General features: G+C 34.9%; 1 pseudogene; it reads left to right on the top strand.

Moving 5' to 3' along the window:
* The first annotated feature begins 6,239 nt into the window (after positions 1–6,239).
* On the top strand, positions 6,240–7,138 carry LOC141511649 (olfactory receptor 6C76-like; annotated as a pseudogene).
* Positions 7,139–10,568: the final 3,430 nt, after the last annotated feature.

Genomic DNA, 10,568 nt, shown 5'->3' with positions numbered 1-10,568 from the left:
ATGTGTTTCTTGTAAGAAGCATATTGCAGGGTTCTGGTTTTTAACCCACTCTGCTATTCACTTATATTTTAAGGGAGAGTTCATCCAATTCATATTCAAAGTTTTAATTACTAACTCTTTATTGTCTTCCATGCTATCTTCCCTCTGTTTTTATTTTTCCCCCTTTTTCTCACTTTATTCATATTCTCCAGTATTTTTTCTGAATACTGCCATCTTAAGTATGTTTGCCTTCCTATAGCAACTCCCTCCTCTTTCTTTCCCTTTTCATTTTCCCCTTCTTCTTTTACTTCCTTCTGTTAGTTCCCCTCTTCCTCCCCCTCCCCGTCCCCTTCCCTCCTCCCCTTTTCCCCTTTTCCCCTGTTAATATGTGAAAGGATTGATAAGTTTCTTAACTTAACTGAGTGTTTGTGTAAGTTAACTTTAAGCCATGTCTGATAAGAGGAAAATCCAGTTACTTCTCAGTACCTCCCTTCTTCACCTCTATTACAAGAGGTCTTTTGTGTCTCTTAATGTAATGAGATTTATCCCATTCAATCTCCTCCATAGTCTTGTCTCCTTATTGTTCCCCTTTTTAAGGAGGCATTGTTTTAAATCATTCTATCTGAGTCACAGAAGAGTCATGAGTATCCATCTGGCTAAGTATATTCTCTCTAATAGAGTTTCAATTCTCAAGAGTTTTAAGAATCTTATTGGAGAACAGTTTACTTTTTTTTTTCTTTACCCTTCTTTTTACCTTTTCATATGTCTCTTGAGTCTCCTGTTTGATGTCCAAATTTTCTATTTAGTTCTGGTCTTTCCATCAGGAAATGTCAGAAATCTCCCATTTTTTGTTAAATGTCCATCTTCTCCCCTGGAACAGAAGGCTCAGTTTTGCCAGATATTAGATTCTTTGTTGCATTCCAGGCTCTCTTGCTCTTCAGAATATCTTGTTCCAGGCCCTTTAATCCCTTAATTATGATGCATGCAGGATTTTCTCTTTTATTTGATATTTCTGGAATTTGACCACAACATTCCTTGGTGTTTTCATTTTAGGATCCCTTTCCGGAGGGGACTGAAGTATTCTTTCAATACCAATTTCAACCTCTGGTTCCATGATATCAAGGTAGTTTTCCAACACTAAATCCTGTAATATTAAATCCAGTTTTTTTCTTTTCAATGTTTTTATGAACACCTATAATTCTCAGATTGTCCCTTCTTGATCTGTTCTCGAGGTCAATGGTTTTGCTGATGAGGTATTTTATATTTTCCTCTATTTTTTTATTTTTCCTCTTTTTGTGTAACAGATTCTTGCTGTCTCATGAAGTCATTAGTTTCTACAGCCTCCATTCTTTTTTAGAGAAGAATTTTATTCATTTATCTTTTTCAATTCCTTTTCCAATTGGTCAAGTCTATTTTTGAAAGAGTTTTCCATTTGACCAATTGAGGTTTTGAGAGAATTATTTTTTTTGCATTTGTGCAATTGTATTTTCCAAGGATTTATTTTCTTGTCTCAAAGTGTTAATTGTCTCTCCCAAATTTTCCAATTGATTTTTAAACTCCTTCCTGATTTCTTCAAGGAAATCTTTCTGTGCTAGAGACCAGATCTTATTCTCCTCTGAGATTCTAGGTCTCTCTGAGTTAGACTCTCTGAGTCTTCTTATTCTAGGAATTTTTCTATGGACACTCCTTTCTCCTGACCTTTCTTCATTTTTCTAAGACCTTGTGTTGGGGAGAGGCTGTTTCACAGAGGTTTGGTTTTGAGATCCCTAGAGGCTTTACTAACTGGTGTTAATAACTCCAAGTGGGCCTGCCAGTAGACTGTGTTGTTTGCTTTCTCTGCAGTGTCTGTGACCTTAATCTGAGGCCCTCTCCCTTAGCCTTGAGGGAGTGGATGAAGCTCCTGAATACTATTATCTTTGAACAATGGAGGGCAAGGTAATTGCTCTCCTTATTGACAGCTGAGGGAGGTCTTCTGCTGGCCCCTGAGCCTGGGGCAGAGTTGGGTTGTAATTGTGTTTATTCTGGGAAGAGGCTTCTTCTGAGGTAAAGGTACTGGAACTCACCCTCCAGTTCTTCCAGTAAGCTCTAGACTGTCATTGCCATAACCAATGCCTCTGCTTCCCATTTGATCCACACTCCTTTGGCCAATCAGACAAGTTGCATTTTCAGAGTTTCAGTATTTCATCCATCCCACTGATCAGGCTAGTTGTGCTCTCAGGATCTCACCCTGTCCTGTGCTTCCAGCAGAGTTCTGTGCCCAGCTCATCCATGATCCTGGAAGACAAATCTTGAGGTAGATGCCATTTCAAAAGATTTTATCATACTGGAGAGATAATTTAATTAATAAAGGAACACAATCATTGCTCCCTGAGCAATCAGTTCTCCTTTCTTTAAAGAGCAACTTGGCTGTCAATGTATATTTGAAATCATTAATATCACTGTAAAGGCTAGCACTCTAGGGTGGGTTCTCATAGCCTTATGCCTGAATTATAGCAGTTGTCTTCTGGAAGTTTTCCCCTGGCTCTACTCAGTCACCAATGTAATTTTCCTTCAGTACAATTGTGATCATGTCATCCCTCCCTAGTCAGTAAATTTCAGTGTCTTCCTATTGCACCCAGGAAGAAAATCAAAACACTCTATTTGGCATTTGAAGCCCTTCATAATTCTTCCCTCCCCATACCATTCCAATTTACCTGTTACTCTTCAATTTAGTAACACTGGCCTCTTTTCTTTTCCTGTAATGATAACCTATCTTTTAACTCTCAGCATTTTCTTGGCTATTCCCCACACCTGGATTGCTCTCCCTTCTCCCTGCTCCAAATTCCTTCTACATGAAGTCTCCCCTAACCCTTCTTAAATTTAGTGCTCACCATCCAATTATTACTTCCAGTTTTTTTCCTGTATATATATTTAAATTGTATGCCATGCTCCCCCATTAGACTATAAACTTCTTGAGGTGGGAATTGCCTTTTGCCTCTCTTTGAACCCTAGGAAACTAGGAAAGTTCCTGCCCTATATTAGTGCTTAAAAGTATTTTTTGATAGGGGAGTCTGATCTTTCTCCCAAAAGATCAATATTGACAACAAGTTACTCAGTGAACCTACTACTGAATGCCTCAGTAGTAGTTGACAACTCCAAATTCTTCTGCAGTAATGTTAGATATTAATTTGTTTTAAAAAATGTCATTTTATATTTCCCAATAAAAAATAATCTGAATGATCTATTATGAATAAAAACCTATATGAAATATATTCTTATTAGAATAGAACACTCTGAGGTTGTTCTTGAAACCTGACTTTTTTCTGTATAAAGTATATTTTAACATTTAAAAATGACACATCTAGGTGATGAACAGTGCCTGGAAATTAGTTGGGAGTCATGACACACATAATATAAACATAATTTTAGGACATATTCAGCAATAATTCTCTGCTATGCCTTGTGTTCCATTCTGGAACTTGCAGCGAATTGGTGTGAGAGATAACCACAATTATGAGTATTATATAAAAACATTCAGAATTAATCAGTAGCTATCAATGGCATGTTGATTAAAGACTATGGGTGAGAAGTCATGAAATTCAATGGAGAAAATGCCTTTTCTCTTTGGTTTCCAATTAGAATGAATTGGGAGTATGTTCAGTGTACTCAGGTGGGCTAATGCTGGGAACTGTCTCCCCAATGTCATAGAAAAAATTATACCTTTCAGTATTGCTAGGCTAAGGAATTAAGAGGTTTAAGAAAATATCCAGATGAGACATTTTCTTTCCCATAGTTGTTCAAAGATCATTAGTCAAAACATGAACAGGAAAAGAAGGCAAATGGTGCTGCTATCAGCACTGATGATTTTTGGTTTCACATTCATGTAGTTCAATACATGAGGATGCATCCTCAGAAATCCAGAGAGGGACATGGCTCTCATAACGCCCTCTCTGCATTTTGAGGCTTGTACATTAAATCTACCTGAATTCCCTGTCTAGAAAAACTGATTATAGTAGAGATTAATTCATTACTGATTAATATTCATCTTTTGGGGAGTGGGGTGGAGGTACATCATAAATATCCCTGAGAACAATGTCATCAAAATAAATAAATGTATCTTGTCCTCATTAAATTTGTTGTTTTTCTCATTAAATGAGCATGAAACTGAGGAAATGGAGAATATTTCTTTATCTAATATTTAGGGAAGAGATTAATATTTGATAATAAGTGAGGTTTGCAGTACTTCAAATTGAGAAATTTTTAAGTAAAAGGATAAATGGGTAAGCAAATAGTCCTATTGGCTAGTTAACAGTCAACAAATAACTGAGACAGTCATCATAATCTTATCATCCACACTGATGAAATTAAGGATGTATATCTGCATTAGGAAGAAAGAGGTACATTTCCCAAATACCTTTCCCTGGTGTAGTGTTTCATCTTCTCTCTGTTTACTCAAATCAACCAGATTTCTCAGAATAAAATATGATGTGAATCTATCCAGTCTAATCCTAAAGGTGAGTGTTTCCTGTTTTTCATATTTATTACAGAGAATCTTACTAAGTCTTGTACATCTTCTCTTGTGGAACTTCGTCTTTCTTCACCCTTTTCACCAAAAAAAAAAGAACTGAAACTGATTTTACTTATAATCTGTCAAAAATTATATGCAAAAGCCATTTACTTTTTATTTCGAAGGAACTTGGTCATTTTAGCAATGAATGTGCAAGATTTTATGACTATTCTCTTTACAATTCCATAGTATGTCAGAGGATGCAAAAATGTCAGAAAATCAATGATATTTTCAACACCATAATTTCTAGATAAAAAAGAAAAAGCTGAGTATAGCTACCTTATGTAATATACAGAATATTCCATATTAAGTTCTTCACTGGTTTCAATCATGTGCAACGGTTTGTGACATCATTGGGGAATTTCTTAGCAAAATTACTAGAGTGGCTTGATATGACCTTCTCCAGTTCATTTTATAGATAAATAGCCTGAAACAAATAGGTAGACATGATTTGATTAGGGTCACACAGCTAGTAAATATCTCAGGTAAGATTTGAACTGAAAATGTTCTTCCTACAGGCCTGATGCTCTATCCTCCCCACAACCTAGTTATCCATCAGAATATTCCCTAGAAAACACCATTTGTGAAAAGCAGACAGGAATAAGAAAAATAAAATTACCAGAGGATTTTTCCTTTCTTTTAGATGCAATAATAGAAACAAAGGTGATATTAAAGCTTCAGAAGATGGAATGAAAATGAAAAGTCTCATAGTACATCATTTTAGTTATAGCAACTTAGGCTTATAGATGAGTTTAGAGATCATTGAGTGCAAGTCTATATTGTACATTTGAGGAAGCAGCCTAAGAAATGCTAAGTAACTTCCTCAATGTTAAAGATTTAGAACATTGCAAAGGTGAGATTAGAACCCAGGTTACTCTTCCCCCTTCTTATAGTGCTTTTTGAGGTCAAGATATATTATGCACTAAGCACAGTATAATTATTGCCTCATTTTATTTTCACAAGAATTCTGGAAGGCAAATCTTATTACCCCCATTTTACAAAGAAAGAAATTGAGGCAGACTAAGGGTTAGATGAGTTGCTCAAGATTACCAAAGGAACAAATATCTGTGACCAGATTTGAGCTCAATTCTTCCTGATTACAGACATTTAATATCTTCACTAAAAACCTAGCTATCCCTATACTTATCTCCACATATCTATGTTTTGATTTTTTGTTTGTTTGTATTTTCCTTTATTTTTGTTTTTGGAAGGTAATAGGAATAAGTGATTTGTCCAAAGTGACACAGCTAAGTAAGTATTGAGAGACTGAATTCAGATCTGAATTCAGGTATTCAAGTACTCTGTACTCTATCTACTGCACCACAGAACATCCCTGATATCTTCATATATCTAGCTAAATATTGGATCATTTGATCCTCAAATCAACCACCTTGACATGACTGGGACAAGATAAATGACTTGTTTAAGAATGGCTAAAAAGAAGTCAAAATGAATGCTGACATACTCTGAAACAGATTTGTGTTTGTTTTTTTTTGTTGTTGTTTTTTGCTTTTTCCACTGAGTCTAAAATTCAATCTTCAATGTTGACTCCAAAATGTTAATCTTTAGCTTGCTCTTGAAACATTCCCTTATTGGTACTTTGTATTAAAGTAGGTAAATCAGAGTTGCTCATTAAAAGATACTAACATCATTCACTGAGCTCTTTATTTCCTTTATTTCTACCTGCAGATTTCACAGAAGTCATGAGTCAGTTATGCAAAATCATACATCAATGACAGAATTCATCCTCCTTGGACTGACAGATGACCCAGCTCTACAGGTCATCATTTTCCTCTTTCTATTTTTCACCTACCTATTGACTGTAACTGGCAACCTGAGCATCATCACTCTCACCCTTCTGGACTCACACCCTAAGACTCCCATGTATTTCTTTCTCAGGAATTTCTCCTTCTTAGAAATATCATTTACATCTGTCTGCATTCCAAGATTCTTGTTCAGTATTTTAACTGGAGACAGGTCAATTTCCTATAATTATTGCTTAGCTCAGTTATATTTGGCATTCCTTCTGGGCATAACAGAATTTTTTCTGCTAGCTGCCATGTCCTTTGACCGCTATGTGGCCATCTGCAAACCCCTATATTACACAACTATAATGAGTCCCAAGGTCTGTGTTCAGCTCGTAATCAGCTCTTGGATGTCAGATTTCATCATTGTCTTTCTACCAGCAATTATTTTCCTCCTACTGGAATTCTGTGACTCTAATGACATTGATCACTTCTTCTGTGATACTTCTCCCATGTTAATGATCTCTTGCACAGACACCAAAGTCTTAAAAGTCTTGATTTTTTGCTTTGCTCTGTTCACACTCTTGATCACTTTGACTTTAATAATTCTCTCTTATGCTTATATCTCCAAACCATTTTGAGAATTCCTTCTGCCCAGCAAAGGAAAAAGGCCTTTTCTACTTGTTCCTCCCACATGTTTGCTGTTTCTGTCACTTACAGAAGCTGTATTTTCATGTATGTAAAACCTTCAGCAAAGGAAGGGATCACTATGACAAAAGGACTATCTATGCTATATATTTATTTTGCCCCGATGCTCAACCCCTTCATTTACACCCTGAGGAACAGCAAGTAAAAAACAAGCCTTTAAAACATAGTCACAAAGATATTTTTCTCAAATAAATTACCTTTTTGATTGATTTTTCTAATGAAAATATGAAATGTTGCCTAAGAAGAAAACACCTCCTATGGTTTCACTGATCTATCATTTCCCTTTTAATCTCCATTTTCCTATTCATCACATTTAATTCCCCTTCTCCATATTCCTTAATTTTTCCACCTAATTTTTCCTTTCTCAATCAGTCAATCTCACCTAAACATGTATAGAAATATTATAGGATTTTATAAGCATACCTCCCAAAATTTTCCAAGTAAAATATCTCAAAGTAATCATGACTGACAGGTGAAATATGTTAGTGATTTTATAAATACTTGGAATATTGTGGAATTTTTCTTTGGGAATTGACATTCACATTTATAACCATGAAAAAAAATTCTAAAGCTTCTTTTGCCATTCTCCACTTCTAAATTGAAATATTATTATTTTTATTTCTTACCTTATTCACAAATGGTCTGATATTTTCTAAAGTTGGTTTAGAAAAGTTTGTAAGTTTATAGATAAAAACTTTTAAAATGCAAAGTTCAGTAGAATACCAGTTAGGGTGGCACTCAGAAATCTTATTATAATCATATTGGGCCTCCACACAAATTTACTTTGCAATTCTTGTTATTTTTTTCATTCTTTTTCTAATGTTGTATAACAAGTAGATTTTTAGATCAGTTGTAACCTTGCTCATTGCAGGAAGATCATTAAAATATTGAACTTTAGAAGAGCATTATTTCATTGTATAGCACTTCATATTTGATTTCTCATCATTAACCAACTGTTGCAGAATCCTATGAACTCATTGAATGAATTTGTATTTTATCTCACAGCTCCCAAAACTCCCAATACTATCAGATATTAAATGTTTTGTATTGTCTGTTCATTGGTGTTTTCCTACTATTTGTCTTTGAGAGCATAGATCCCTTTCCCAGCAGACCTTCACAGAGCAAATTATGATGAAATTAAGTTATCTATCCAGAAACTAATATCTTCTCTTTATAGGAGACCTTCTTTCTTCCTGTCCTTTCAAGGTACAGGGTCTTCTGTCAGGTCTTCAGAGAAATCAAAATCACTGAGAAGAAAGACTACCTAAAAAGAATGAAGGAAGGGGTGGCTAGGTGGTGTAGTGGATAGAGCACTGGCCCTGGAGTCAGGAGTACCTGAGTGCAAATCCAGCCTCAGACACTTAATAATTACCTAGCTGTGTGGCCTTGGGCAAGCCACTTAGCCCCATTGCCTTGCAAACAAAAAAAAAAACTAATAAAAAAAGAATGAAGGAAGTCTAGTTTCATAGGATCATATATTAAAAGTCTGAAGATTTTTGGTAGTCAATAAAACATTTTTGCATAGAAAACCAGAAACAAAAGCTTCAGAGCTTCTGGGTGGACAAGAAGACTCAGCTTTAGTTTCAGATGCAAACTACATTTGGGCAATACATTTCACCCTTTTGCCGAAGTTTCCTCATCTGTAAAATGTGCTGGGGAAAGAAACAACAAACCACCCTAATGTCTTGTCAAGAAAATTGAAATTTGGGTCATGTAGCATTGGACATGATTTAAAGAACTGAACAGCACCAACCCAGAGCCAAGACAGCCTGTTTTTAGTATAACTTAGACAAATGCCAATTCTTTCAAGGAAAAATACAAATTTCCTAAGGAAAAGTTTATGGAACAGTTCTACCTCCCAGGTAAGGAGCAGATAAATCTAAAAGAATTAATTTTACCCTCAAGGGAAAGGTAAAAGTGCTTCCCAATTAAGGGAGTCATTACCTCTCTTAATGAGGATTGGCACGTCATATAAAAATAGGGTACAAAAGGAGCAAGAGGAGAAAAATATGAAATTTCAAGAATCATACAAAACAGAAACAATATGAATTCACCTGTTATTAAACATTTTGGATTCCTATCACAGCACTAATTTCAGCTGTAAGTTCAAGTATATCCATGAATGGAAGTGGAGTCTAAGACTGACATCTACAAATTTTTACTGATCACCAGAACCTTAAAATCAAGCATGTGAAAATTTCTATTTTTATATATATTACATGTATTCCATATAACATTGTGTACATTAAAATAATAGACATTAACAAGATAAAGGAGAAACAAAAATATTTTTATTATACTATGGTGATGGTTATGAAATTTCAACTTGAAATAAAAAAGTAAGCAAAGTAGACAAAATTATGATCATTAATGATGACAAGGGAACTGTCTAGAACCTGCCATGCAGCAACAAAGTACCTGAGAGACTGAGGAGAGGGTTGAAGAATACTAGGGCAAGGGTACTAAGTTGGACAAAATACTTGGGGAGTTAGAAGATGGTATTTCAGTCATTCTCAGGTGTAGGAACAAGAAATGTCTAAAGAAACAATAGAATAAATCATAAGCATTTCTATATATGAAGAACAAAGTCCAAGAACAAGAGATAGAAAGAGAAATTGCAGTTAAAGCAGCTGCAGACAACTGTAAATTCTTGGAAATCTACCTCCCAACCCAAAACTGTATGAACATAATTATAATGCACTTCTCACTCAAAGGAAGTCAGAGCTACATAATTGGAAAATTGTCAGTTGCTCAGGGTTAGTTCAAGCTAATAAAATAAAAATGGCAATTCTACCCAAATTAAATGACTTATTCAGTGCCATACTATTCAAAATACCAAATAATTATTATTTTACTAAGGCAGAAAATATTATTAAAAACTTCATCTGAAGCAACAAAAGGTCAAGAATAGCAAGGAAACTGAGGGGGAAAATATAAAGGAAAGTGGCCTAGCTTTCCAGATCTAAAACTATACTATATTTATAGCAGCAGTCATCAAAACTGCCTGATTCTGGATAAGAAAAAAGTAATGCATCAGTTGATTAAGATAACTTCAAAAGAAATAATAGTAAATGACTACAGAAATCCAAAATTTGAAAAGCCCAAAGACACAAATAAGCTTCTTGGAAAAGAATTCACTATTTGACAAAAATTATTAGGAAAACTGGAAAATAGTATGACAAAAATTATGCATACATCGATATCTCATGTCCAATATCAAAATAAGATCAAAATGGATGCAGGATTTAGACATAAAGTGAGATGTCATAGAGAAAATTGACTCTATTTTCAGATCTGTGGAAAGGAAACAAATTTATGGTCAAGTGAGAAATAGGGTACATTATGAATTTTTCTGTGAGTTTTGTTTTGTTTTGTTTTTCTTCCTCTGGTTAGAGATATTATAATCCATAACCAATCAAATACAGTTGTCTTAGCTCTCTGAACTGTGGAAAGGAGCTGATCAATCAAGCTTGCTCTTTTCATAATGTTGTTGATGTGTACATCTTGGTTCTATTTGGTTCTACTCCCTTTGCCAACCATCAGATCCATGGTTCTCTAGTGTCTGACCATTTATGGTTTCTTATAGAACA

This window comes from Macrotis lagotis, chromosome 2 (genome assembly GCF_037893015.1).
Source record: "Macrotis lagotis isolate mMagLag1 chromosome 2, bilby.v1.9.chrom.fasta, whole genome shotgun sequence".
Taxonomy (NCBI): Eukaryota; Metazoa; Chordata; class Mammalia; order Peramelemorphia; family Peramelidae; genus Macrotis; species Macrotis lagotis.
Note: the sequence above shows the minus strand (reverse complement) of the source record. Positions and strands in the feature narration are given on the sequence as shown.